Source organism: Macrotis lagotis, chromosome X (assembly GCF_037893015.1).
Source record: "Macrotis lagotis isolate mMagLag1 chromosome X, bilby.v1.9.chrom.fasta, whole genome shotgun sequence".
In the NCBI taxonomy this organism is placed as follows: domain Eukaryota; kingdom Metazoa; phylum Chordata; class Mammalia; order Peramelemorphia; family Peramelidae; genus Macrotis; species Macrotis lagotis.
In genome coordinates, this window is record NC_133666.1 from 530,534,146 (window position 1) to 530,559,784 (window position 25,639).

Here is a 25,639-nt window from a genome sequence, read left to right on the forward strand (position 1 = left end):
CAGCTCCCTCCTGTGCCTTGTCTATATATTCTCCTTCTAACTGCTCTTATAAATGAGAAGGTTCATGTGAGCTATCAGTATCTTTTTCCCATGCAGAGATACATGCTGTTTCAACATCATTACATACCTCATAATTAGTCCTTCCTATCTACTCTCTCTATGCTTTACCTGAGTCTTACACTTGAAGAGCAAGCCTCCTATACAGTTCTGGTAGTTTCAACAGGAAAATATGAAAGTCCCCTGTCTCATTGAAAGTCTATCTTTACCCCTGAAAGAGGATGTTCAGTTTTGCTGGGTAGTTGATTCTCGGTTGCATTCCAAGCTCTTTTGCCTTCTGGAATATCATATTCCAAGCCCTATGAGCCCTTAATGTAGATGCTGTCAAATCCTGTGTAATCCTGAAAAAAGTGCCAGGGTGGTTGAATTGTTTGTTTCTGGAAGCTTTTTAGTATTTTTTTTTTCTTTGACTTGGGAGTTTTGGAATTTGGCTATAATATTCCATATTGGTGAATTCCCTCAATTTCTATTTTATCCTCTGCTTCTAGGATCTCAGAGCAATTTTGCCGCATTCTTTCATTCATTCATTCATTTATTCATTCTTGTCTGGACTATTACAATAATTTCTTTTAACTTTTTTTTAAATTTTAGGTATTGGGTTAAGTGACTTGCCCAGAGTCACACATCTAGGCAATATTAAATGTCTGACTCCAGATTTGAACTTGGGTCCTCCTGACTCTGGGGCTGATACTCTATTCACTGCATCACTTAGCTTCCCCTGCATTATTTCTTGAAAAAATGAAGTCTAGGTGCTTTTCCTAGTCATGACTTTCAGGTAGCCCAATAATTTTTAAATTGTCTTTTCTGGATCTGTTTTAGAGCTCAGTTTTTCCAGTGAGATATTTCACATTTTCTTCTAATTTTTGGTTCTTTTGGTGTTCTTATTGTTTCTTGCTTTCTCACAAAATCATCATCTTCCTTTAGTTCCATTCTACATTTGAAGGAGTTATTTTCTTCAGAGAGCTTTTTATGTCCTTTTCCAGCTGGCCAATTCTACTTTTTTAAGGCATTCTTCTCCTCATTTGACTTTAGGGTTGTTTTTTTCCATTTGACCTAAACTGGTTTTAAACATGTTATTTTCTTCAGTTTTTTTTTTTTTTTGGTATTTCTTCACCAAGCTGCTGCCTTAATTTTCATGATTTATCCACATCACTCTCATTTCTCTTCCCAATTTTTCCTCCACCTCCCTTATTTGTTTTTCAAAGTCCTTTTTTTGAGCTCTTCTATTGCCTGAGCCCCATTTTCTGTTTCTTATGGGACTTTGGATACAGAAGTTTCGACTTTGTCATCTTCTGATATTGATCCTCCATGGGACCAAAGTAATTTTTTTTATATAGTTTTTGCAAGGCAATGGGGTTAAGTGGCTTGCCCAAGGCCACACATAATTATTAAGTGTCTGAGGCTGGATTTGAACTCAGATACTCCTGACTCCAGGACCGGTGCTCTATCCACTGCGCCATCCAGCCACCTGACCAAAGTAATTTTTTTTTGCAAGGCAAACGGGGTTAAGTGGCTTGCCCAAGTCCACATGGCTAGGTAATTATTAAGTGTCTGAGACTGGATTTGAACCCAGGTACTTCTGATTCCAGGGCCGGTGCTTTATCCACTACGCCACCTAGCCACCCTATAGATCATTATTATTATTATTTTTTTTAGGTTTTTGCAAGGCAAATGGGATTAAGTGGCTTGCCCAAGGCCACATGGTTAGGTAATTATTAAGTGTCTGAGACCGGCTTTGAACCCAGGTACTCCTGACTCTGGTGCAGGTGCTTTATCTACTGTGCCACCTAGCCGCCGACCAAAGTAATTTAAAAAAAAATTATTTAAGGCAATGGAGTTAAATGACTTGCTCAAGGCCACACAGCTGGATAATTATTCAGTGTCTGAGGCTGGATTTGTACTCAATTCCTCCTGACTCCTGTTTGTCCTCTCTCTCTCCTTTCACCCTTTACTTCCTGGACAGGTTTTGGCTTTTTTCTGCCACCTCCCCTGGTCTGCCCATTCATCAGTGCTCCCTCCATTTTATGCATTAAAAGATATTGTAAGAAAGGCTACATTGGCCACACTAAAATGCCCTGATACATAAAGGTTATAAATCCCAGATCTAACATTTAGACCATTCTTTTAGTTTCTATTAAAGCAAATACATATGTCATCCAAATGGATTCTAATTTAAAGGAAGTTGGGACCATAGTTCAGTGGATATCCTAGGATTTCATACTTAAATCTGGAAATTTCCCTAGAAATCAAATTAACTATCATCTGGTTTTAAAGCCAAGGAAAGTCAGGGTCAGGAAGGGTAAATAACTTCCTCAGAAGTTAATTAAGCAGGTAATGTGTCAGAGCTGAGATGCCAGTCCAGGTATCATGACTATAAATCTAGACCTCTTTACACAATGGTGCAAGCTGTAAGGTTCACTTTGTTTACAGCAGTAGATTTATCATGGCTCCCCTGAATTTTAGTTCAGATATATCTTGTCTTTTGCAATAGATGTGTTTTTGATACACATCTGCGTAAGATAAATGATCTTAAATCATGTCTCATTGACTTATACTTTGAGATGCATTCATCTTAATTTTTGATAACTGGTTTCCCATTGTCTTTGACTTATTTCTCTATTTCTTCTCCTCCTCCTCCTCCTCCTCCTCCTCCTCCTCCTCCTTTTCCCCCTAAATCTCTATCCTCTGTTTCTCTGTGGCCTGTGACACTCCCATCTCCAACTCTGGATATTTTTTTCTTTCTTTTTATTTATTTGTATATTTTTCCAGTCATATGTAAAGATAGTTTTCAACATTCATTTTTAATAGAGTTTTCTCCATCTCATTCTTCTATCCCCCTGCTCCAAGACAGCAAGCAATCATAGGTCCTACTTGCACAGTTGTGTTACACATAATAGTCATGTTGGGAAAGAAAACTCAGAATACAAAGGAAGAACCCTGTGAAAGAAAAAATGAAGAATAAATTTTAAAAAGGGAAAAGAGTGTGCTTTGATCTACATTCAGACTCCATAGTTTTGTCTCTGTATGTAGATGGCATTTTCCACTTCAAATCTTTTAGAATAGTTTTTAATCCCTGTATTGCTAAGAAGAAATAAGTCTATCACAATTGATCATCACTCAATGGTGCCCTTATTATGTATAGTATGTTCTGATTTTGCTCACTTCATTCAGCATCAGTTGATATAAGTGTTTCTGGGCTTTTCTGAAATTCATCCACTCACCATTTTTTTTTTGATGGGGCTTTTTCAGCCATTCCCCAGCTGATGGGCATCCCCTCAATTTTCAATTTGCCACCATAGAAAGATCTGCTATAAATATTTTTATAGATGTGAATATTTTTTCCCCTTTTTAATGATCTTTTTAAGATGCAGACCTAATAGTGGTATTGTTGCATCAAAGGGTATGTACAGTTTTGTAGTGCTAGGGTATAGTTCCAAATTGCTCTCCAGAAAGGTTGAATCAGTTCACAACTCTACCAACAGTGATTCATTAATGTCAACTGAGTATTTTCACTTAATGTTCCATATGCTTGGAATGCTCTTCCCTTCCCATCTCCAAATATTCCCTTCCCAGCTTCCTTTAAGTTCCAACTAAAATCTCAACTTTCTCAGGAAGTCTTTTTTGTTTTCCCTCTGTTGATTATTTCCTATTTATCCTGCATATAGCTTGTTTTTATATAGTTGTTTACATGTTTCCTCTATTAGACTGAGTTCCTAGAGGAAAAGGGACTGGTTTGTTTTTGTTTTTTTATTTTTTGCCTTTTTATGTTCAATAATTTGTACAGTGTCTAGCACAGAGCAGGGACTTAACTAAGATTTATTGACTGATTGTGATGTTCTAACCCATGTAGGTCCATATTTGAACCAAGAGAGACCATTTTTAGAGATTTGGTTCTTAGGTTCATCTCCACAAAGTTCCTTTGTCTATTTGTGGAACACAGGTGACCTTGGATTCTTAAAGGTTGTTACAGCAGGACACAAACTCCTGCCATGCTTGAGAAACTTCAGGTAGGGTCATGACAACAGATTGGATTTGTTTTCCAATGCCCAAATTAGTTCAAGTATAGAAAGGTCCATCATCAGTTGATTGACCAGTAGGTGACTATTTCTTTAGCCCTGGTGACTGATGAGGCAAAGAAAGATATGAATGACCTTAAGTTCCTTTTGACCCTCTTAGCTTTTTTCAGGGACACAGGGACAGACTATCAGAACATGAGGGTAGAGTGTTCAAACATCACACCACAGAGAATCTGTAAACATTCTTGTAGCTATTGATATTTTAATTGGAGAGCCTTATCCAATGATAGGGAGAAGAAAAACTTCTGCTGGAACTGAATTACATCAATATTGATGTTTCTCCTAAAGTGAAATTAGGAGACAAAAGGAAATTACAGTTAATTTGATGGATAGATTACAGGTCCTCAAAGAGGCAAAGCAAAGAACTGGTGAAGTTGTTTTTATTGCTTGTCTAAATGTAATAAGTAGCATTCCAAGGGATACTTGGTGGTCTTATATGATAAGCATTTGTAAAATAGCAAAAAACCCCAAGACTCAAATATTATTACAGTTTTATACCAACATCTATTTCATAGGATAAGGAAGTAATGTGGTACAGAGAAATTAGAGCACTGACTTTAAAATTAGAATAATTTAATTAAAATCTTATCTCAGTTGAAGACTACCTGTGTGACCTTGCCAGATCACTCTGCCTCAGTTTTCTCATCTCTAAAATGAGTGTTGTATTAGATTGCCTCTGAGTTTGTTTCCAGTTTAAGATTTATTATTCTATAATGTAGAAAAATTTATGAAAGAAATCCATGGGGTAGCTAGGTGACTCAGTGGATAGAGCACTGGCCCTGGAGTCAGGAGTACCTGAGTTCAAATGCAGCCTCAGATACTTAATAATTACCTAGCTGTGTGGCCTTGGGCAAGTCACTTAACCCTCATTGCCTTGAAAAAACTTTTAAAAGAAAAAAAAGAAATCCATAAGATAATCTAAATTAACATATACTTTATTTTTGTTATCTTATTTTTAATATCTCTTCAAATTATATGTACAGTTATTTTAACAATTCTTTTTTTAAAGTTTGAATTCCAAATTTTTTTTCTTTCCTCACCTCCCCCCTCCCTAAAATGGTAAGCAATTTGTTGTAGGTTATGATATGTGCAGTCATGTCAAACATTTCTATATAAGTTATGTTGTGAAAGAAGAGGCCAAAAGAAAAAAAACATGAAATGAAGTAAAAATATGTACGCTTCCAAAAAAATACTTATGCTTTGATCTGCATTCAGATTCCACATATTCTTTCTGTGGATATGAATAGCATATTTCATCATGAATCCTTTGGAATTGTTTTGGATCACTGTATTGCTGAGAATAGCTAATTCATTCATGGTTGAACTGTACAGTGTTCTCCTGGTTCTGCTCATTTCACTTTGCATCAGTTCATTTAAGACTAGATTTTTCAGAAAGTTGCCTTAACATATACTTTAATATTCAGTAACTTCAACACAAATTTGGTATTAGAATGCCAAAAAAAAAAGTTGGAACATATTGCTAGGAATAAGAATCAAGAAATTAAAGACTGTGCAAAACTCTTACACCTATTTATCAGGAATATCATCTTCCAAATCAAACATAGTGACCCATACCTTGATTAATTAATTAATTCTACCAGGGAAGCTGAGGTTGGTGGATCACTTGAGCTTCAGAATCCTGAGCTGCAGTAGATTAAAACTGATCAGGTATACACATTAAGTATATGATGACCTTAGGGAAGAGGAAGATATGCCTAGGGAGGGGCAAGTTAGCCCAAATAAGATGGAGTAGTTCATGTTCCTATGCCCATCAGTTGTGGACTTAAGCCATGAGAGGCCACCGCATTACCAGTGAAATAGGGAAACAGTTTCAAAAAAAGGGTGTAGGAATTTGGGCATGGAACAAAGCTATCACCAAAAAATATGATATAAAAAAATTTATTAAATTTTACTAGTTAAGGATGTGGAAATAAATTGGAACACTAGATGAAAGTGAGAAAACAGCATGTGATTAAAACAATTCCAGTATTGTCTAAGTTGTTAATGCTTAAAAAGGGAGGTGGCAGAATATAATTAGTAGAATCAACAGAAATTGTTACTACTTTCAAAGGAGTTTAACCAATGTCAATCAATTGATACAATAGAAAAAAAAAAGACGATGTTGCTCAGAAAAAGAAAAAAAAAGATTTTGATTTCCTCAGCTCCCATGTCTTGTATCTTCCTGTCGTTGTAGCCACACAGATTTTGGCCATATTCTTGATCTCACCATTATTCACAAAGTTTTGATCACTATAATCAAGAATGTCCTTTCAGATAATTATCATTCTAATCTTTCTCTATACTTCCCATCTATTCTTCCTTAATATGACCTCCTGTCACTTTTGGCTCCAGCCCGTGGTGGTGAAGGTGCAACTTCTTTCAGTCATCCTGAATCCAGGTTCATCCGACACTGGCAAGCACCCTGCAGCATCGAGACCAAGCCTCCACCTTCCTCACCGCCATGCCTCCCAAGTTTGATCCTAATGAAATCAAAGTCGTGTTATTAAGGTGCACTGGTGGTGAAGTTGGTGCCACACAAACTCTGGCCCCCCCAAATTGGTCCCTTAGGTTTGTCTCCAAAAAAGGTTGGTGATGACATTGCCAAGGCACCTGGTGACTGGAAAGGGTTTAGGATTATGGTGAAATTTACCATTCAGAACAGACAGGCCCAGATTGAGGTGGTGCCCTCTGCCTCAGCCTTGATCATCAAAGGAACCTCTCGAGACAGAAAGAAGCAGAAAAATATTAAACACAGTGGAAACATCACTTTCGATGAGATTGTCAACATTGTTCAACAGATGAGGCACTGATCCTTGGCAAGAGAATGCTCTGGAACTATTAAAGAGATCCTTGGAACAGCCCAGTCTGTGGGCTGCAACATTGATGGCAGACATCCTCATGATGACATTGATGACATCAATAGTGGAAGCTGTGGAATGCCCAGCAAGTTAAAAGCTGAAAAGGAGACTATTTGCAATAAATTAAAATTTGACAACAACAAAAAAAAATATGACCTCCTGTCTTTCCACCCCTCTGTATTCTTCCGAGCTATTTACCCTTATGCTGACTTCACTTTCTTCTGTTCATGACCATGACTTTATAGTCAACCACTTGGTTCTCTAATACAATCTCAAATCTCTTTGCTTGCCCTCTGTTCTTTCATTCACGCCTTGCTAAGCCCAAATCTCCTAGTCCCATGGTGCTGAACAAAGAAGATATCACAGAAGAGTCCTGACTAGGTCCACTACAAATTTGTTACTAATCTCAATTGGACTCTCACTACAAGAAGATAACTAATCGATTCACTCCCCACAGTGGATACTCCCATGTTTTAATGCTTAATGTTCCAAGCCTTATCATCAAACCTTCTACGACCCATTTTCCTAGCATTTCAAGAGGGGACCTTGCCTTATTTTTTACTGGGAAACAAAATGAAATAAAACAAAAATCAGACCATTCACTATGAGCTTCCTCCTCATCCCTACTCTACATGTCAAAAAAAAAAAAACCCAACCCAAACCAATCCCTTGATGTCACCCCTTTTCTCATTTCTTTTATTCCAGTGAGGTGACAGTTCTTGTTCAGGCCAACTCTGTTACATTCCCCTCTCCCCTCTTTCAGCAGATTGTCCCTGCAATCATCCCTCTAACTTTTAATCTCTTTTCTACTCTCCACATCCATGCAAACAGAGCCTCCCTCAAAACAAAACTGCCTTCACTTGACTACTACCTCCTCAAGTTCTTGTCCTATCTTCATCTCCCTTTCTCATCCAAACTCAATGAATTGAAACTACTCCTCCCCAATTAACCAAGGATCTCTTAACTGCCAATTCTAGCCCTTACGCCCCCCCCCCTGCCCCCCTCCCCCGGCCAGGCTTCATTCTTCTTGACCTCTCCGAAGTTCAGTTCCTGGTCTTTAATAGGAACTGACTGATTAAATAGACACCACCTTAGCCAAGTTGGTCTTGCCAAGTAGATAATAAATAAACATGACTTTAACTCATACACTTATTTACAAAATCTTGAATAGAAACATGATGGGAGATTCTGAGCAACATCACCTTTCTTAAAACATCGAGAAGTAGTATGGGGAAAAGGAGTGTACAGTAAGTATGATAAGTTAAACCAGATCTTCCCAAGAGCATTTAAGGATCAAATTATGTTTCATTTATTTATGGATTGAAATTAAGTTAAGCATTAAGGTTTACTGGGAAGACCACGAACCACTGAAGAATTTTTAAAATGTGACATGATTACTGTAACAAACGTTTCTTCATCAATGCAATCAACTCCTTTAGACTAATATCACAGTATCCAATTATCTACATGAGCAAATAGAAATAATAAAGTAGAAGGTAAGGCTATGAAATTTCTGAAAAGGGAAGATACAAAATTTTTCTAAATTTCATGGTTTAAAAATTTTTTAAATGTAATGATCAGTATTACTACCTTTCCCTCCTCCTGCAAAAAAAAAAAGGCAATTTTAAAAAATTCCAGTAACAACTGAAACTAAACCTATTTTCCCATATCTACAAAATACTTTTTTTTGGAATAATCTGTACAAATATTGAGGGGCTTCTTAATGAAATGCCATGAAGAGAATAGACATATTCTCACAAATGATATTCTAAAGCGACCGTCACCTTACAAGTCACACAAATGACTAAAAACTACAATACACTATAAGTGTTCTTAGTTTATTATAAAAATACATGAGTCGGTAGAGTCAAATTTCCTTTAAAGGCTCTCCTTCAATAAGGTATCTCCCCTACATATGTTAAAACCATAAAATTCCATGTAAGATGCAACAACAGAGAACTTTGTTCAACTCTCTGATCATAAATGTCAAATAAAGCCTCAAGCAGGGAACTACTTGCTCACCAAAAGCATTTGCCACTGTTATGGATGATGTCCAGGACAGACTCCTATTGGAAGAGAAATTCACTGTAAATGGTGACATTGAACATCACAGAGCCTCCTAAATGAGATTCACAGTCACTTAAGAGAATCCAGTGAAGGAAAAAAAAGGCATATGAATAATGTCTCTTGTCTGAACTAAGACTTTCAGTTCACTGTACAATCCTAGAACTGGTCTATGAGTACATATATTTCAGCTGAAGAACTGAACTTGGGCCCATCATTGATTGGAAGAAAGAGAGCAGGCTAGATTGCATTTGGGAAATTGTGCAGAGCTTTTTAATGATCTCAAGTCTCTCCCTGAAACAAAAGCTATCTTTTACAATAGCAATACCCTTTGAGGGAGGCTATATAGCCAAGAGTCATAGAATGTCAGAATATTTCAAGAATTATTGTTATGGGTCACCCACAGGTCAATGGAGAATTGTGTGATAGGCTTCAACAATAAATTAACAATAAAGAATTACACAGGAGAACATTGGACTTCTGAAAAATAAAACTCCTCTCTGAGACATCTGCTGTGTAATTCCATCTATTATACATGTGATATCTCATAATGTGCCATTCCATATCTGCCCACTGCTTTCACTATGCCTTTCTTTACACTATAATTAATAAACCTCGTCATTTGAGACCCCTTCCTCTTTTTCTTCCTCCATTTTCTGGCTCTGATACCTGACTACTTATGGATGGAATCCATTTCTGGAAATCCTTTTTATTTACTCTCATAGTTCCCCTTCCTCTTACTCCCAAAATCCTAGTTCCAACCAATTGGTCCTGATGGAGGAGTTGAAATAATGGTTCCTCACTAATGGTACCAGACTTCACTCAGCAATTTTTCTTCTTTTAAAGTTCACTGCACACACACACACACAAATTTATCATTCAATATGAACATTGGCAGCTATTATCTACTGAACCACAAGATATTTTTCTTTTTTCCTCAATGAGTTTAGTGAATAACAGATTCTCCTCCCGAATTCCTGCCTTCATACAAGAGAACTTTAATACATATTTATACTCCCTCAGAATGCCCAATTCTAGCCCTCCCAACTCATTTGAATTTTTAAATAGCATGTAAATTATTTTCACCTTTGCCTTGCCAAATGTAAAAGTTATTCTGATATAAAATCAAGATTTAAAATACAAACTCAGAGCTACCCACATCAGCTTGTAGGCTGTATCTGGGATAGATGAAAGTAGATAAATATGCAATAAGAGGAAAATGACCGTTAGAATCTGTGTGGAACAAAATTATCAAAGGAGGTTTTGAAAGAATTGTAAGATACAAAAACTGTTCCTTTACACCTCTTGTGTTGGTCACCTGAAAACAACATGGCTTCCCAGCCCTTTTAGATGGAGCCAGAAATGATGAAACTCAGCTAGACTTTCTCTAAAAAGATCACATTGCATTTGAATCATTGTAGTATAACTTGAAAGCCCTTTGGGGACCAGAGTAACAATTAGAAATTTATTCTGTAGAATCTGGGTGAGGCAAAACAGTGTCTTCTTTGGCTAACCTATTCATCGTAAGCCAGCTTATTAAACTGGAAGCTAAGTGCCAGAGTGGCTGATGGATGACTTGTTGCCACTTCCAACCATAACTGGGTAAAACATGGTCTATTTTTCTTTGGCTGAAGACTAGTTTTCCCTTTTGATTTCAAGGGGCTTGTTCCTGCCCCCCCCTACCTCCATTGTATGTCTTCCTTCTAAATAAAAAATTCAGCAACATTTACTTGTTTTGTTCTGCCCAGCATTTGAACTGCTGTTGACTCAGCCCTGGAGTTATATATTATAATATATATGGTTATATATTATAAATATTATATCATATACATATATATATAGTTATATATTATAGTGATTCATGGACTTTTTTTGATCTCTCCTAAACGGAAAGCCTCTGGTGGGCAGGGACCATATTTAATGCCCAGGTTTCACCTAGTTCCTGTGTGAGTTGTGTTCTAAGGAGATGCTATTATCTATAATAATAATAATACTAATAGTACCTAGCATTTATATAGAGTTTACTATGTGATAGTCACTATGCTAAGTGATTTAATATATTATCTCATTTGAGCCTCACAACAACTGTGGGAGGCAGGGCTACTATTACCTTTATGATACAACTGAGGAAACTGAGGCAAGTAGATATTGTGACTTACTCAACGTCACACAGTGTCCAGGATTGGTTTTGAGCTCAGGTCTTCTTAACTCCAGGCCCAGTGTTCTATCCACTATGACACCTTATGGCTTGTAGAATAGATAACCCTGATATTTAGGGACAATTTCTCCTACATGTAACTTCATAGCCTTTGGATAAGGGTCAGCTAGGTGGTGCAGTGGATAGAGTTCCAAGACTGGAGTCCGAAAGACTCAACTTTCTGAGTTCAAATCTGTGATCCTGGGCAAGTCATTTAACCCTGTTTCCCTCAGTTCCCTCATGTGTAAAGTGAGCTGGAGAAGGAAATGGCAAACCATTCCAGGATCTTTGCCAGGAAGACCCCAAGAAGGGTCAAAAATAGTTGAACACATTGAAAAATAACTAAACAACAAAATCCCAGATATGGAATATATTTTGATATTTTCTTCATAAAAAGAGTTTAATATTGTCTTTAGACAAGAAATATAGGAGATTCTGGGTAATCTTAGTAGGATCACTTTTTTTCTTTTCCTACCCATTTGAAAAAAAAAAAGTTAAAAAAATCACCAAAAGCAACTTCAACCATTTGCTTGCTACTATATTGTAGAAGATAGAAGAGCTGATAAAGAAGAAGTGTATGATGGGGAATATGTGAGTAAGGGTCAATGTGGAAATATACTTCTGAGGTTCTCTCTAGTCTAAAAGGAAAATAGGAATAGATAACTAGATTTCCTCAGACTTCTAACCAATGACAAAAGTTTGAGCCCTTTCCTTTAAACAAAACTGTGCATCTGGTTCTTATTCCAGATAACAAGTACTCTAAGTTTCAGGAGACTCTAGTTTTAGACCAAGGCAGCCTGACACACACACACACATATATATATAATAGACCCCAGATAAAAGATAGATGGAGTTTAAGAATGGGAGAAAGTTATGTCTAATCTCTAAAATCTGTAAACAACCATCTATCTGCCATGGTTATTTTCAAAGAAAGAAAAGAAAACAGGCCTGTGTCTCTAGTTACTGAGGGGAGTGTGTATAATACCATATTATAAATAGGAAAACTTTGGTTTTTCTCTTAAACTAGCATTGCTCCTATAGCAAAGCAAAGTGTTAGGAAGAGCATTGAATTCAAAGTCAAAAGACTTGAGTTTGAAACCTGGACCTGTTTATTATTATATTCCTTTCTCCAAGTCATTTCTTTTTTGCAAAATGAAAGGGTTGGATCAGATGATATCTAAAGTCTTCTTCCAATACTACATGCTGTAATCTTACTTTAAAATGATTTTATTGTAGTGTTATTTCTAGAAAGTCCTAAATTTATTAGTAGAGTGATATCATCCATTGAATTTGCTCTCATAATGTCCTTTGCTTACCTCTTTCTTTTATTATTTCTACACTAAATTTTCAATCTGGTGCCTCAAAGAGATATGGAGGTGATTCTTAAAAGTCTCCGCCAATGGGAAACAAACCCTGGAAGTTCTTACTAATCAATGGACGTGCATTTATTTAGAACCTACTATGTGACAGTGTACCAGACCTTGGTATCAGAAAAGTAAAAGTGGAACACTTTGCATTTTATAGGAGGAAACACCATGTTCATATATAATCTGGGACTGGTCAATTAGGGGGCCAGACCTTGAAGTAGGTGTGGATATTCTCAGTCTTTAGAGCATATGCAAACCATCTTTGACTTCTAATCCAATCATGTAGAGGCTTGAAGAACTCATTTTATCAAATACTGTAAATTTATATTGAACGGTGACAAAGAATCTTCTGGTTGTTTCAGGAGCTAGAAGAACTGATGACTTGCATGTTGTTCAACAGGACTGAGCCTATGTAACAAGGGGGTCATCTGCCTCTCCATCAGCCCTTTTGTATTTTCTCCATCCTGGTAACAAGTTAGGTTGAATTTCTAGTATGTGCTATATTGAGTATGGGGAAAGAGAGAAGCCCTCTCTGCCACTCAACTATTATGTATCCTTGAACTCATGATGTCAAATAAAAAAAAAATAAACCAACAAACAAATGTTTATTCTTTCCTGAATTTAGGTGAATAAATATTACAAGAGGCAAGTGGCCAGGAGATCCATCTGAGCCAATAGAGGTCCCTCCAGTGACTAGATTCAGTAGCAGAATATGCCAGAATGATAGTGACAGAGAACAGAGGATGGGCTTATTGGAAAAACATTTTCCTAGAGAATGATAGCAGATTTCAGGGATTGTGATCCCTTATGATAGAAATGCTGGCCATGACCTCTGAAAAGATACTCATCCTTGAAGTCCAAAAGAGCTGAACAGGAGGAAAAAAAAGTCTAGGACCAGGAGTCAGGAGATATCCCATTTTATCTATGTATGTGTTTTGCCATCATTGTACTTTAAGTCTGACCCCACTTTCCCACTTGTGGGAGAAGGGTGAATAAACTCCACTTTGGAGGAATTGTTGATTTGCTAATGTCTTCTCAGTAAATTTATTTCCTAAACTCTGGTATAGTTGTACTGGTTGATTAATAGTGGAGAGCATACTATTTGGGAGCTTAAGAGCTACAGTAATAGAAAATCCCATTTATTTCTGACAAAAATATACATAGTAACACTTCTTAGGGTATCAAAGAACCTGAAACCAATTCAATGTCCATTGATTGTAGAATGACTGAAAAATTTTTGGTATGTGAATATAATGAACTGTTACTATGAAATATGATAAATGTGAGAAATTCAAAGAACCATGAAAGATTTGTATGAATTGATTCTGAGGAAAAAAGAACCAAGAGAATAATATACATGATGACTGTAATAATGAAAAGATTACTGCAGAGAAATTGAAATTAAGTAACTAAAAAAAAACAGTGAAGATCCTTGAGATCAAAAAAATGTTCTTTATTCATGGTAAAGGAGCAAGGACTCAGTGTTGTATATGTGCCAGTTTCAGTCACAATGGTATCAGGTGTTTTAATGTTTTCCTTTGTCATAGAGGTGAGGGGGTGAGTCAATATGGAGTGAGTAGACTGGGTTTGAAATGACTGTCATGTAAAGATAAATAGAACACAACAAATTTAAAAAGAAATAAAGGGCAAAGGGATTATACCCAAACTGAGGTAAACGAGTTTAATCTCCACTTTGACTTTTGTAGAACACAGCTAAGAATTTTCTATTTTATTTTCATTTGTTCAGTGAAGAGAAAACCAACATTCCTTTCAAATAACACTAAGAAAGCTTCCCCTCTCCTTACCTCAGTAGGGCCTCATAACAAAAGAACAAACAGAAAAGCAATGGATATGCACATTTTCAAAAGAGGCAGCCCCCTTGACTCTAGTGACCCCATGAGAGAATCAGACAGCCTGACTAAGGGGAAAGTCTTCTCCCCACTACTCCTCCGGGGGAAAATGCAACCAAATGGAAGAAAAGACAGCAGACTGCTTCCTTTTAAAGATTTCCTAGGTCAGTCCTTCTTTTGCTCAGAGGTTGAAAGGGGGATTGCTTTGTCATCCTGAAGCACACGATGTTTCCCCAGCGGTGGCCAAGGCTCAGGTTCAGGTTCAGGAGTCTGTGGGGTGTACTCCAATCTAAGCCACACATTTCCTTAAGCACAAGTGAATAGAGACCCTGAGAGAGACCGGCAGATATTTCTAGCCCTGGTGGTTACCTCATGAGTTCAAGAGCTACTTGCTAGCAAGAGCTGCTGTCTGTAATTATATTCTTTCTCAGAGAAGGTAAACCAAAGACCAGAAATGCAGCCAAGGAAATGCTGTAAAAAGAAAGGATAAAGAGAGAGAAGAAATGAGCAGCCAAGAGAACTTTGTATACAGTAACAGCAATATTGTTTTAAGAACAATTTTGACCCTGAGAGACCTGTTGTGAATAATAACATCCACATCTGAGGAAAAAAAGCAACCTTGGAATCTGAATTGTTCAAATTTAAAGGCTTTTTTTTTTAGGGCTGTTTTTTTTTTTTTTGCAAGGCAATGGGGTTAAGTGGTTTGCCCAAGGTCACACAACTAGGCAATTATTAAGTGTCTGAGGTCAGATTTGAAGACGGGGTGCTCCTGACTCCAGGGCCGGTGCTCTATCCATTGCACCACCTAGCCGTCCCTTTAAAGGCTTTTCTTATGTTTTTCTTTCCTATCTTTCTTTCCCCTTAGTCCTAATTCTTACACCAAATGACTAATATGTAAATATATAAAACATAAATATACATGTACAACTTTTACCTGACTGTTTACTACCACAGGGGGTGGGGAGGGAAGGGAGGGGTGGAGAAAAATGTGTAACATAAATTTGTAAATGGATGAATATTGAAAAAGCACCATAGCATGTAATTGGAAAAATAAAACAAAATCAGTTAAAAAAAAGAACAACTTTGAGTGAATAAGTCATTTTGGCTATTATAAATATTCAAATCAACTATAAGGATATTTGAAGAAAGACACTATCTGCATCTCAAGAAAGAACTGATAAATAGAAACATGTATAGAATAATTATATATATTTGACTCTAATGGTAACCATCTCTAGGAGAGGGAAGGGAAGAAAGGGAAAAAATTCATGTGAAAGTTTAATTATATATTTAAAAGGAATAGCAAGTTGTACATAATAGATTTGTAGTTTCTTGTGCCATCATCTTTTTTATTATGTTATGGAAATATTTGTTTTATACCATAAATTAAAAATAAAAATATTTTTAAAAAAGTGTTTAATCAGCAATATTTTTTTTTTAGGTTTTTTCAAGGCAAATGGGGTTAAGTGGCTTGCCCGAGGCCACACAGCTAGGTAATTATTAAGTTTCTGAGACCAGATTTGAACCCAGGTACTCCTCACTCCAGGGCTGATGCTTTAGTCACTGCACCACCTAGCCACACCTAATCAGCAATATCTTGACAAAGCTTCTCAATAACAGGAACAATAGGAATTGCAGCAAAATGCAAATTCTTCATCATTTAGCAGGAGCAAAAGTCTATCTCTTCAAAGTCAATATGTGCATGCCCAGTTTCATGAGAAGTGCTCCAGGTCACCCATCAATCAGTTCTTTATTACATCTCTGATATATACATAATTAAGGTTGAATTTGTTTTAATTTGTTTCAAATCTTCTAAATTTTGTTCTTCTAATTTGATATTGGTTTTGATCTTTGCTCACACAATCATTTGACTCTGCACAGACAGCTGATTCAGAAATGGTTCCCGTAACATTAGCCTGGTATTTTCTACATTTTAAAATGTAGGTAGTTTTATTCTTTATGATATTATTCAGTACTAGCTAGGTCTAGCACATCTCAACTCTCTGAAGAAAATATTCATGACATCCAGACTTCTGTATAATATTTTAAGTCTTTTGCTTCTCCCCTTTCTTACCTCTAGATCAGGTCTTCCTAATTTTTTTTTATATCTCTCCTTATGCCCACTATTGAAACCACTGAGTGTTAAAATATATGTTGATGTGATTTGAAAATCTTCATAGACTTCTCTACCTTCTCATCTTCTGCAACAGATGTTGACATGAAAATTGCAATTATCTTCAGAGTGACTTTTTTTTTGGCAAATGCTAATAAGGAACACTTCAAACTGCAACATGATTCAAGTATCTCTTGATATGGCTTCCTTGTCTTTGATTATGTAAAATAACCAATTCCACAAACTTCTTTATTTGCCTCTCCCTGGAGAATCTGTGAGAAACTGTCCCCTTCAGCTGAAATTTTTTTCTCATAGTGAATTTGTCAAAATTCACTTCACTCACTCATTGAATAAGGATATCATACTAGAGTACTCCCCAATAGTTATGGACAATCTAAAAACTATAATTATTAGCATACTTGGTCCCTTTTCTGCTACCATTAATCAGTCAGTCAATTATCATTTATTAAGTGTCTACTATGTGGCTGACCCTGTGCTATGGATACAAAGGCTAAAGTGAAACAACCCCTGCCTTCAAGGAGCTTACATTCTATCAGGGAAACAAGATTTACACATATAAATTTTATTGTACAAATAAAACAGTTGTTTGACTGGTAAATACATTGACAAAGACTGAACAAGTAAAATGAAGTAAATAGGGCTATCCCAATAATTTTGTATAGTTTTTAAAAAAAAACAAAAATTATCTTAAGCAAAATAATCATTCTTGCTTCTGCTTTGGAATTGGTTAGAATGAATGAAACATGGTTTGGGATAGCAAACTTGTTCACTGGTGTTAAAAGTCCCACAAAATGGTTCAGAAGGGCAAGCGGTTAATAGTATACAGAACCAGAAACCAAATAGGCACTGAGTTGAAGCTAGAGACAGATGGGAATGTACTACATTAAAGGAGATACATGAGTGCAGAAAGCCCAGGACTGAGGAGCCAGGGGTTGTAGATGAAAGTTGATAAAACTATGTTATTTTGGAGATAAGTTGTTGAGTGAAAAAAAGTGGTAGACTATAGCCTCTTTCCTTTGAAAAAAGTGCTAGGGTATGAAAGCCAAACCTAACATCTTAAATAACCCACTGGGGAGTAAACTGGAACTCTACTGCTGATCCTAAACTGACTTACTTTAATTGGTCTGTGATCTCATCAATGTGGAGATCCATTCCATTGGTACAAATCAGAATCCATCCATTTTTTTCTCATGCTCTGTGATTCTTGCCCATGAATTCTGTAAGTAACTTCTAAAGAATTTACATTTTGCAACTACAAAGATGGCCTTCAGATCCCTCTGCTTACCTCTTGTTTTTGCCCCATATTGCCTTACCTCTTTTTCTAGTCATATTTTATGATGTTAACTCTTACATCATCTCTGTTATTGTTAGTAATATGCTGTAAATCTATTTTTGCCTCACTTTCCACACCTTTAAATAAAGATAATATTAGGGTTGATGTAAGAATCAGATGAAATAATAATTGTAAGTTGCTTAGCACACAGTAAGGACTATATGGATGTAACCTATCATTATTATTACTATTCACCATACATACCATATACAGCCCTCCCCCCACTATGATTTTTCAGAGACTGTGATTATATGATTCATGAACATGGCTTTGTGAATTCATTCTTTTTATTTGATGCAGATCATAACCTATCCATGCCTGCCCATCCTGTTCAACTCTTGTTCATGTTTTCTATGATTTGACACAGGGAGTACATTCAACACTTTTTAAAAAGACTTTCCTCAATTTGTTCTGACCTCATGAGAATACTCACCCTGGCTTTCCACTTGTCCTTTCTTGTCATTGCCTCTTGACCAGGCAATTTTATTTTTCTATTTTGTATATCCCTGATCACATCTTTTACCCCTGTTCTTTAAAGTCCCTCATTGGTTATATGTTGCTGCCTTCCCTATATGCTCACTCCTTCCCTGAGTCTTTCCAATGCCTTCTGTGTCCAATTCGTCTTCAGTTTTTCAAAGACTGTCACATTCCATATCTCCTAGCAATTCTGGTATTGGTATTATTCTATTGCTATTTAATACCAATAAAATATTGGTATTAAAATAACGAACCTTTATTTCTAGGAGAAGCTTGAAAAGACTATCCTGAAGATAATCCAGTGTGTTTTCCTCCTTTTAAATTTTGGGCTCAACTTGTCTACTTGTAACCCTAGTCCTCAATATGCATAGTGATAGACAAGCTCTACAGATTATCTAATCAGCTACTCAATCAACTCCAATCACCTCCAGGATCAAAAATAAAGTCCTCTGTTTGGTATCCAAAGCCCTTCATAATATTCCTTCCCATCATCTTTTCAGTCTTCTTACAGCTCACACCTGGCCCTTTTCCCAAGTAATTTGATCCAGGGACATTGGCCCTCTTGCTCTTCCTAGTAAAATCATTTCTCAGCTCTGGGTCTTTTCACTGATTCTGCCTGGAATGCTCTCCCTCCTCTGCTTTAACTAATGACCTGCCAGGCTTCCTTCAGATCCTAACTAAAATTCCATCTTTTACTAGGAGCTTTTCCCAATCATGCTTCATTCTAGTGCCTTCCCTCTGTTATTTATTTCCAATTTAACCTGCATATAAGTTGTTTGAACAAAATTGTTTACATATTGTCTCCCCCATTAGATTTTAAGGGCAGGGACTGTCTTTTTGTCTTTCTTTACTTCCTCAACACTTAGTATAATAGTATATAGTAGGCATTTAATGAATGTGAACTGATTGGTCAAAGCAAATTCTCTTAGTTATAGATTTCTTCAGGCCCCTCTGTAATGTTCCAGGACTGGATGAAAACTGAGTTGGTCAGCTCTGGATCCTTCAACTCCTCACAGACCACAAGAACTGTCAAGGATATTCCAGAGTATTGATCCACAAGGCCGTGGGACCACCTCTCTCTCTCTCTCTCTCTCTCTCTCTCTCTCATTTTGACCATTGCTCTAACTAGTCAGTAATCTGACTGTGTAGACAGCTGATTCTGAAGTGATTTTTATTTCATCGATTAGTCATTTACTAATTTACTATCTGGTAAGATAATATTTGAATTCAGTAGTATTGGGGTACATGGCGTGTTCTTGTAGGATTGACAACTCTAGTGTGAAGGCTTACTTGAGCCTCTTTCAGGGCTGCTCATCCACTTTTGGTGTCCATCTGTCACCCAACTCTCACCAATTAATCCAAGAAGCTGTAGCATGTGTAGTGGCCACATCCTGGTAAACCATCTCAGCAGACAGGCTAAACCAGGTTGAAGTTAATCAACAGACCTCAAACTCATTGGTAAATTAAGGGAAAGTCCACCCAGGCATGTGAAGACTTCCCCTAGCAAAAATGCAGCTGAGATCATCCAATGGCCAGGAAGAGGACTGAAACAGGTGCGGTGGAGTGCTTAGAGCTTGGTCAGACATCAAAGACATCAAGGTTGCATCTTGTCTTGCCCCTGGATTTTGATGACTCTGCAAGAGAGAATAAGGCTAATGACTTTGTACAATTCTATCTTACGTAAATCCAATTCATGAGCAAGTCAAGGTATCATGGCATTGGTTCCCTTTGAAAATGAAGAAAAAAAATAAAATTGATTAGTATTGATTTCATCTTTTGTGATGTTTGTTGTTTCCCAGTACTTGTAGTCTATATAGAAAGTTGATGCAATGAATAGAGCCCTGGACCTGGAGGGAGGAAAACATGAGTTCAAATTTGACCTCAGACACTTTTAAGTTATGTGACCCTGGACAAGGCACTTAACCCATGCTAGCCTCAGTTTCCTTAATTGTAAAATGAAAGGGATAATAACATTGCTTAACTTGCAGGGTTGTTGTGAGGATTAAATGAAATAATATTTGTAAAGTGCTTAGGATACCTATTATATGGCAGGCACTATATAAAATATTTATTCCCTTCTTTCTGCTTCCCTTCCCCTTGTCTTCTTTCATTTCCTAAATTGCTTTAATGGAAAATTTTCAAAATTTGAAAATTGAATCGAGTATTCACTGTTGTTGTTTAGTCACTCTTGGTTATATCTGACTTTTTTGTGATCTCTTTTGGTGTTTTCTTAGCAGAGATACTGGAATTGTTTACTATTACCTTCTCCAATTCATTTTTCAGATGAGGAAGTTGAAGTAAACAAGATTAAGTGACTTGCCCAGGGTCATACAGCTAGTAAATATTAAAAATAGGACTTGAATTCAGGTCTTCCTAACTCTGGTGACTAGGTGCTCTAGCCACCATGCCAACTAGCTGTTTCATACACTCTACTATTATTTCCACTTCATTTATTCTTGGGGGGGGGGGGTTGCAAGGCAATGGGACTAAGTGACTTACCCAAGGATCCACAGTTAGGTAATTATTAAGTGTCTGAGGCCAGATTTGAACTTAGGTCCTTCTGACTCCAGGGTCCGTGCTCCCTCCACTATCCCACCTAGCTGCCCCCAATCCATTTTATTCCTTACATTCAGTTAAATGAACATTTACTCATACTAATGCTTATAGAGTCAGCATAAATGATTTTTTTTAAGAATGTCATTATGGGCAACTAAGTGGTATAATGGATAGAGAATGGCTCTGGAGTTAGAGAATCTGAGTTCAAATCGAGCCTCAGTCCCTTGACCCTTACAAGCTATATGACCCTAGGCAAGTCACTTAACCCCAATTGCCACACTAAAAAAAAAAGGTTATGGTGATATGATAGTGGCAAACATGTCATACTAGTTCTATCCCTTGAGGTTTTATGTACCTCTAACATTTTCCTATTTCATTTTCACTAATGTCTTTATCTTCACTAAGGTCTTTATCTTAACAATTAAAACTTAGATTCTGGCTAATCCCTTTGGAGAGATAAGACAAACAGGCTCTCTTTTACTCTCCTCTCTAGGCTATATGTTTAATTCAGGATTTTGGTTTTTATGAAGACCATGTTTATCCATAAAACAGATTGGTTTTTCACAAGTGTCTATGTTTCCCAGATCTTGAATTTCACCTCTATTCAATCAGACTCATACTTGGAAGAAAAAGATCCCTACTACATCAAACTCAACTGTAGTGTGAAGATTCCAGTTGGGGGAGGCAGCCCATAGCTGTAATTACTAGGTTTTAATTTTTTTTTTATTAAATCTACTGTCTCTTTAGTTTCCTCTGGTTCTTTTCTTTAGAGTATATACAGAATATCTGGGAAGTTTTAGTGCAGTTTAAAAGTGGTAAAGGACTAAGACTTTTGGGACACCACTCATATTTATATGGCACTTTTGATTTTACAAAGCAAATGGCTCCCATTAACCTTGGGAAGTAAATAGTGTAGATTTTTATTATCATCATTTTACTCTCAAGTCATGTGAAGCACAGAGACCCTCAACTCTTCATCTTGACATTCTCTAGACTCCTCCTTTTTTTCTTGGCCTGCTGCATGCCCCCCCCACACTTTCTAGTATTCTTATATGCATTGTATTCCCACGTTAGAGTATAAGCTTTTTGAAGGTAGGAACTATCTCTTTTGTTTGTATTATAATTTATTCTTAGTATAGTGTCTAGCATATAGTAAGGACTAAATATTGAAATGCTTTATCAGGTAAGTCACTGGCCCAAGGTCAAGTAGTTAATCAGTTGGGCAACTGGTACCTGAATCCAGTTTTCTGAGTTATGTCCAGTGCCCATACATATTTCTGCCACCACTCATTTTGCTAGAGCTACAGAATATTTTTTTTTAAAAATGGTAAAAAAAAGGTGAACTGACATTGCATATTCCTGGCAATAAATGAAACAAAGACCCAGCAGTTTTAGGAAAACATCTCTTTTGCCAAATGGTAGGGTGGATTGGGAGATAGAAAGAATGAATACTTGTGTTAGGAGAATTAAAAGCACATTGAAGAAATAATAAGGCTGACTAACACCGAGAAAGGGCTCAAGGGTCATTAGCAGTGGCAACATTGGAACATAAGAATTCATTCCAAGGATGACTAGGCAGAGAGAACAGTATTCCTATATTCCTGGATCCAATCATTGAAAGAAAATTTACCCCCTGCATTTTCAAAGTGGTTTTCTTTTATTTTGTTGGGAGGGATGTTACTAAACGAGAAACACCTTCAACTGTGACTTGTGCTCACAGTGTCAGCCATAATTAGCCAGTCAATAATTAGCCAATAAAGAAGCTCATTCTGTTCCAGGCCCAGATTCCAAGATTCATTTATGTTAAAAATGAAGTTCAGATAGCTTGTTGTCTGAAAGCAAAGAGGAAAGGAAAGGATAGAAAGGAGGAAGGAAAGTGAAGGATAGAGGGAACAAAGGGAGGAAGGAGGGAAGAAGGAAAAGGAAGGAGGGAAAGAGAGAAGGAAAACTAGTTATAATTTGGAATTGTCTGAATTAAATGACCTAAAATTAGATTTCCTTCAGGGAGAAATTATCTTCATGAATTGCTCTTTTTCAAAATGAAATCAGCAGTGACTATTTTAAAATGAACTGATATGTCACAGCCTTGAGATGTATGTAAATACTACATTTAGTCCTGAAAATTAAAAAAAAAACAGATGAAGACACACAGAATGAGTTTACATGTCATTCCTATCCTTCTGAAAGACAAAGATAGATTACTGGCTCTTGCTACATGGCAAAAACCCTGAGTCCTCAATGACTAACCACCTGGCTCCAGTAGACCAACTAAATAATCTTAGGACAAACAAACTTTAAACAAACAAGATTATTTTAAAGAGCTGAGAAGACCTCTGTTCTCTCTCTGAAGCTATATTCTGAGAGGGGCTTTCAAGGACTTTGAAGTGCACCCCCCCAACCCTATCCCCATATCCAAGGAGAAGAGAAGCCCAGGATTTAAATAACCTCAAAGCTCATTTAAAGTAATGGGTCTTCAGAACCAGCCTAAAAAGGATCCTGACAATGAAAGGAAGCATCAATTTAAATATTTGACTGGCATCCAAGATGCATTCTGTCAAAGTCTTGGCATCCATGACAGTTTGCTGACCTATTTGAGAAATAACATAGACATTTCTGAAGTGCATGAATAGCAGGCCCAGTTCCTCAGACCACCCTGGCTAAGCCCCATAATTGGCTCACAACTCACAGGCATCATATTACCATGGCCCTAGCATAAATGATCCGCAAATTAAACTTGAACCAAGCGGTGCCCAAATAATCCTGTGGATGGGGAAGGGCCAAGGTTGTCTTGGAGAAAATCAGATGAATCCTAGATTTTTAAAGAAATGTGGTTGTGGGGGGCAGGTGGAAGGAGGGGAGTGGGGAGAGAACTAGCAGGGGATAGGGTCCCACAACTGTCTGGCTCTTTGTTTCAAACTCTCAAGCACAAGGATCCTCAGGAAGGCAGGTTCTCTTTGCTCCTTTTGGAGCCGAGCAACTGGAGCTGCAGATTTTCAAGTGTTCCTGCCAAAAACAAGGCATAGCAGCCAGAGAATAATGAGCCTGGGTTTGCAGAGCCATTCCATTCTTAACTGCTGTTTTCATTCAGAATTTTCTGGAATTCAAAGAACCTGAATTTGTTTCTTAAAGCTTTCAGACTGTTCCAGGATATTGGGTCTCAGTAACAATCACTGATAGAGCTCCCCTGATTCATTTGTGGGAGGAATTAAATGACCAAAAGGAAAACTAAATGGAACTTTATTAGATAACTGAAATATGATGACTTTGTGGCAATGAGTACCCATTGAATGGTTGAAAATATTGCTGACACACCAGTCAATCCATTGATGCCCAAGGTACTAAGAGTCATCTGACTCTTCACATGTTAGGAAGGTCAAATTGTTTATTATATCTTGACACAGCTCAAAATGTGTATCTTGAATTGTACACCCTAACAGTAACATGGGGGTGATGATCAACCTTAATGGACTTGCTCATTCCATCAGTGCAACAATCAGGGACAATTTTAGGGTATCTGCGATGGAGAATGCCATCTGTATCCAGAGAAAGAATTGTAGAATTTGAACAAAGACCAAAGATAATTACCTTTAATTTAAAAAAGTTATCTTTTATGATTTTGCTATCTCTTATACTATATTTTTCTTCCTTAATGATATGATTTCTCTCTTATCACATTCAACTTATATCATTGTACCATGGAAACAATATATAGACTAACAGACTGCCTTCTGAGGGGTGTGGGGTGAGGGAAGCGAGATTAGGGGAAACATTGTAAAATTCAAAATAAATAAATAAAGTGAAAAAAAAGAAAAAAGTGTATCTCAGGCTAACTTTCAAAAATAGGTTTTGTCCCTATCTTTTGTTTTTGTATCAGTAATTTCTGGTTATTCCCTGTCTCCCTGCACCCACCTTTTTCCTCCCCCCCACTCCAATCAAATCCAATGATCCCTCCCTTGAAACAAAGAAAAGCAGTTAAGAACAACAGATTCTTTATGGCAGAGGATGCAATTTTCCACAGCTGTAATCCCCAACACTCTATCAAAATGAAGAAGTTGTATTTCCTCATTTCTTTGCAGCAGTAGAAGTAGTTATCATTATTTAGAATTTTTGACCAAAAAATAAAAAAAACCACACACACTCTTTGATTTCATAAGCAACATTCAGAATATATCATCTCTAAATATGTACGTAAAGAAAAGAAAACATTTTTTGGTTCATTTCATAGGGACAGAGATTTAAAGTTGGAAGGGATCTGTGGGGCCTAATACAAACTCATTTAACAGATAAGAATACTGAGGTCCAAAGAAGATAAACTGTTTGTTCAAAGTCAAAGAAATAGTAATTTGGAAGAGGGAGGAACATGTTTTCTTCAACTTGATTTTAAAATTGAAAGCCCAATTTTTAAAATATAATTTATTTATTTTTGAATTTTACAATGTTTCCCCTAACCTTGTGAAAGCCCAATTTATAAAACAAGTTTCTTTCAGATAATATTGACCATTCCCTCACACTAGGCTCTAAGGCATCCCATAGGCCTTCTTGTTACTGTCAGTCACCATTCCCTAATCTAGGGCATTAGGGGAAAAAGGTTTGTGATATTCAAAATGCTTGGAAAAGTCACCTCTTCTAGATGGATTTTTATCCTAAATATTTCTTGTTGACTCACATGG

At 36.9% G+C, this 25,639-nt stretch overlaps 1 pseudogene; it reads left to right on the top strand.

The window, feature by feature from the left end:
• The first annotated feature begins 36 nt into the window (after window positions 1-36).
• On the top strand, window positions 37-7,954 carry LOC141503276 (large ribosomal subunit protein uL11-like; annotated as a pseudogene).
• Window positions 7,955-25,639: the final 17,685 nt, after the last annotated feature.